The sequence below is a fragment of the Capra hircus genome, chromosome 9 (assembly GCF_001704415.2).
Source record: "Capra hircus breed San Clemente chromosome 9, ASM170441v1, whole genome shotgun sequence".
NCBI lineage: Eukaryota > Metazoa > Chordata > Mammalia > Artiodactyla > Bovidae > Capra > Capra hircus.
Window position 1 is genome coordinate 75709316 of NC_030816.1, and position 5481 is coordinate 75714796.

A 5481-nucleotide genomic window follows, 5' to 3' on the forward strand; every position below is an offset into this window, starting at 1 on the left:
TGGTGAGCTACAGTCCATGAGGTCTCAAAGAGTCAGACATGATTGAGCCACTGACACACACTGAAAAAGGTAGAGGTGGGCAATGATATTTGCTTGGAAAATGTTCAATTTGAGAGTACTATGAGATTCCCAAGGGAAAATGCAGGATCAGTAGCTGGATATATGGGTTTTAGAAAAAGACGGACATCAACGGCTCTTCTGTCCTCTCTCTGCCCTGGAAGGAACAGAAGGGAGAAAATAACCCTACGACATTGCTTAGAAATCTCATGCACAGACTGGTGGCAAAGAAAGATGAGGCTTACCCTGTCTCAGCAGTTTCCTTGTTTCAGAATGTATGACTAGGTGCTTCGCAGGGTGCTTGATAAACTAGAGAGCAAAATGCACCATAGTACATTAACATCAGTAATTAAAAGTTTTAATAAAACCGCCCACCAGAAGCAACCTGATGACAGTTGTAATTTGATAGATTCAGAATAATGACGTTGCTGTTTCTGAAATGTTAATACTATAAACATCTTTTTCAGAAATGTTCTTTTCGTGCATCATCTGCGTTTCTTATCTTTCCTCCTCTCCCTGTTGCCTTCTCAGTTTCTGCGGTCTGCTAGCCCCTCTCCCTAGGGTGGAGGTGGGGGAGGGGCTCTGGCTGAAAGGGGCCAAGCCCGCAAGGCCTCTCCCAGGGCTCCCTAGACCGTGCGTCTTCCCGGTGCCCAGTTCTTTCTGGCCGGCTACCTCCGGACTTTTGCCTGTTTCCGGGCATCTTCATCTAAATGGAAAGATAAAAGGATTATTTTGTCTTTTGCTAATCAAAAAAAAAAAATCATAGAAATAAATTTAAATGGCTAACAGCAAGGAAGGATTTCCTAAGCAGAGAGATGGTAGCAGAAAGGACCCTGGACAGGGAGACCTGGACACTATAATGACCAGCCAGATCTTTGCCTCTCTTAGAGTAAGGAAGATTGTCTAGGTGGCCGCCTCAAAAACTAGATGGGGCATTTAATTACTTTGGCTGCCTTCTTTTCTGTGGTCAGAGATTAGAGGCATTCAGAATGAGAACAGAGAGGTTTAGAACAAATGTTGTGCAATTGCTAAGGTGCGTCCGACTCTGCAACCCCATGACTGTAGCGTGCCTAGAATAAATCCTGTGCTGTGCTTAGGCACCCAGTCGTGTCCAGCTCTTTGCGACCCCATGGGCTGCAGCACGCCAGTCTTCCCTGTCCTTCACTATCTCCTGGAGTTTGCTCAAGCTCAGGTCCACTGAATGCCATCCATCCACCATATCCTCTGTCATCTCCTTCTCCTGCGGGGTTCTCCAAATTTTGCTGCTAGCATCATCACCATCATCCTCTTTTGGGAACCTGTTCAACGTGCACATTCTTGGGCCCCATTCTGAACCGACTGAATCAAATACTCTTTGTTGTTGCTGTTGTTCAGCCGCTAAGTTATGTCCGACTCTGCGGCCCCATGGACTGCAGCCAGGCTCCTCTGTCCTCCACTATCTCCTTGAGTTTGCTCAAATCCATGTCCATTGAGTAGGTGATGCTATCTAACTATCTCATCCTCTGCTGCTCCCTTCTCTTTTTGCCTTCAATCTTTCCCAGCATCAGTCTTTTCCCATGAGTTGGCTCTTCACTTCAGGTGGCCAAAGTATTGGAAAGCTTCAACATCAGATACTCTACAATGTGTTTTATGAAGCCCTCCAGAAGATTCTGATGTGCTGAAGTTTTAGAACCACTGTGAAGAAGTGAAGTCGCTCAGTCGTGTCCGACTTTGTGCAACCCCATGGACTTAGCCCACCAGGCTCCTCCATCCATGGAATATTCTAGGCAAGAGTACTGGAGTGGGTTGCCATTTCCTTCTCCAGGGGATCTTCCCGACCCAGGGATTGAACCCGGGTCTCCCGGGTCTGCGGGCAGACGCCTTATCATCTGAGCCACCAGGAGAACCACTGTGGCAGAGGCAATAAATCAGATTTAAGTTCATCTCCTCAATAGCAGCATGAATAGGTTAACAGGTGAAAAAGTTTTCCCTTCCAGATACCCATCCCTTTCCTGACAACCCTCCCCCCAGTCACTTCTAGTCCACAAAAATATCTGCACATTTGGGAAGGTAAGAGTTGAGCCACAGGGGGGTTTGAATCCTGACTGGGCAACCTCAGAGAAGTTGGTTAACTTCTTTGGGCCTCAATTTCTTTAACTGGAAACACAGCATATGTGTCTGACAGGACGACTGGGAGGAGTTACTTTAAACCTGGAGCACCCAGACAACCAATACAGGATCTTGCCTCTGCGTGCTCAGCTCTTCAGTTTGTAATGCCTTCTTCATGAGAAGCAATCTTCCCAATAATCAGGAAATTTAGGCAGGGAAGGTTTGACTATTTTCCGCACTAGCACAAGTTTGAGTCAAAAATTCATAGCTACTTTTTATGTTTAAAACATTTTGTCTGAGAAGAATGAAACCATAGAACATCATTTGCTCCTGGTCCATTTTTTTTAATACTATAGATTCTCAGTTTAATTTTTATTTTATTTAGAGAGCTAACAGTTTCATTTAGAGACTTAACAGCTCAGTGCTGTTCTTCCAATTGTGTTTTGGGAAAGCTAGTTCTAGAAGAGGAAGTTTCATCGATCAGTATCTTAAGCTCAATAATTTTTTAAAATTTGCTTAAAGATTTCTAGGCCTACATCTTGCTTACTTGCAAGTGACGTATAGCAATAACTTGTTCTGGACCAAAATGGAGGAATAAAGCAAAGATTGTCATAAAAAATGCAGTCAACCTGAAGAACAAGTTAAACTGCATGACAAGAAACTATACTCCCTGTTCTCATACTTGTATCTTAGAATTAATTCCTAGTGGATTAGTAAGAGAGGGCTTCTCCTCCCCCATCACAATTCCCAGCCAAATTTCAGGAGGTACCACGTACATACCATCCTCTGCAACTATCCTTCTAAGGGCTTGTATCTCTTTAAACACAGCAATTTGGTATTTTCCCTGAAATGTGTGACTGAGGTCTGACATTTTGAAATTGAACCGTTCATTTTGGATGTCTCAGCCCTTCCCTTTCTGGCAAGGTAAAGTTAACAAACAAGAATAGTGACTGGTTTTGTGACTTTAACAAGGCTTGAGGTCCACCCTAGACTCCATCCTTCTGTTATTATCCAAGCTACCTTGTTAATTTATTTCTCGGCTTAATTGAAGGATAATTGATAAATACATTTTAATGGAATGCATTAAGGCCATATTTCCTATGGTAAAATAAAATCCTACAGTTCCTACAAATCTATTTTTTAGCAACATCTGTTGAATGAATCATTTATTGTTTTCCCCAAGAAAGGAAAAGTAATAGACCCAGTGGTGTTAACAAGGGCTAGAGTGTGGGGGAAGTATCAGTTACTCAATCCTGTCTGACTCTTTGCAACCCTATGGACTGTAGTCCGCTAGGGCTGTCCATGGGATTTCCCAGGCAAAAATACTGGAGTGGATTGCCATTCTCTGCTCCAGGGGATCTTCCCAACCCAGGGATGGAACCCATGTCTCCTGTGGCTCCTGCACTGCCAATGAATTCTTTACTGTCTTGAGCCACCACAGCAGCTCAAATTCATCCTGAAGCTTAGGTGTTCAGATTGTTCATATCTTCAACTGATATGGCCAAAGCTTATTTCAGCTGGTTCCATCAGACTTTCCCAGTGGTCCAGTGGTTACAAATCTGCCTGCTAGTGCAGCAAAATCCTGCTCCAGGAGGATTTCACAAGCTGCAGGACAACTCAGGCTGCGTGTTGCCACTACTGAGCCTGCACACCCTAGAACCTGTGCTCTGAAACAGGAGAAGCCACTGCAATGAGAAGCCTGTGTACTGCAGCTGGACAGGCACCTCCCCCAGCCAAAATTAGAGAAGGCCTGCCGGCAGCAGTGAAGACCCGGTACAGCCAAAAATTAGATACATTAAAAAAAAAAAAAAAAATTGGTACCATCCAAAACTCAGAATAAACTGTTAGTTTATAACCTCTTGGGATTAAATGGGAACAGAGCATCCCAGGGTAGGGTTGGCTTCTTTATCTGTACTTGGCTTTTGGTTTAGGGAGGGAAACGGCATTGTCCAGGTCTGCCACAAGGAAGAGGTGGCTGCAAGCTGCTAAGAGTGCCTGAACTCCAGCAGGGGAACAGAGTGCCTGCCTTTTTCTCTTCATCAGGATGCGGGTGTTCACCACTCTCTCTTCACCTATCAGATCCTTAGTGATTCCCATGACTTCCGGGTCTTCAAGACCCCCTTGTCTGCCAGAAGGGCTGGAAGGCACAGTGTGATTTTCCCTTTCAGATAGTCACTGAAGCCAACTTGGCACAAGACTCATTTAAATTCTGAGATGTAAATATATAGCCCTTTTCCAAGGGCTTCCCTGGTGGCTCAGATGGTAAAGAATCTGCTTCCTATTCAGAAGACCCAGGTTCCATCCTTGGGTTAGGAAGATCCCCTGGAGAAGGGAATGGCAACACACTCCAGTATTCTTGCCTGGAGAATTCCATGGACAGAGGAGCCTCTCCTGTCCTCCATAGCCCTGCAATTCCTTGGGCTACAGTCCATGGAGTTGCAAAGAGTCGGACACAATTAAGTGACTAACACATACACACACAGCCTTATTGAAGGTTTCACTTTCTGTGGTCAACCTTCATCCTAATATATTAAATGGAAAATTCTGGAAATAAACAATTTATATGTTTTAAATTGCAGCCATTCTTAGTGGTGTGATGAATTCCTGCACAGCCCACTCCGTCCCTCCCAGGTGTCAATCATCCCTTTGCCCAGCGTATTCTGCCATTAGTCACTTAGTAGCCATCTGGGTTATCAGATCGACTGTCAGAGTACAGCAGCGCTTGTGCTCAAGTAACCCTTATTTTACTAAAAATGGTCCCAAAGCACAAGAGCAGTGATGCTAGTAATTTAGCTATTTTCTTATGGTTTAATGTATAAATTAAATTTAAGTACAGATGTATGGAAAAAACATAACTTCTATGGAGTTTGGTATTATCCATTCAGATTCTTGGAATGTATCCACTGAGGGTAAGTGGGGAGGGACTACTGTAGGTTTTTGTAAAAATATGGAATCAGTGGATATTAGTATTTAATAATCTAGGTTGATATAGCCTGTATTTGTGTCATCTTTAGGCAAACACTTTGACCTCTTTTTCCCTCCTTTAAAAAAAAAGTTGAATAAGTCAATATCCAGACTAACTTGTGGTCAAACTTTGACTCTTCATAGCTTCTTCTTACATTGTTTACCTGTTTGATTCTCACAATTTTACGATCCAGTGCCGTTACTGTCTTCATTTTACAAATAGAAAAGGTGCCCCCCAGGTTAGGGGAACTGGCCCAGAGTTCAGCAGGCACAAGAAGAGATACAGCAAGAAAGTGACTTGGGGCAAGGTTCTCTAACAGCCCTTCCTGCCTCTTTTTTTGGCAGACAAAGTAATACAGAGATAAAATCATA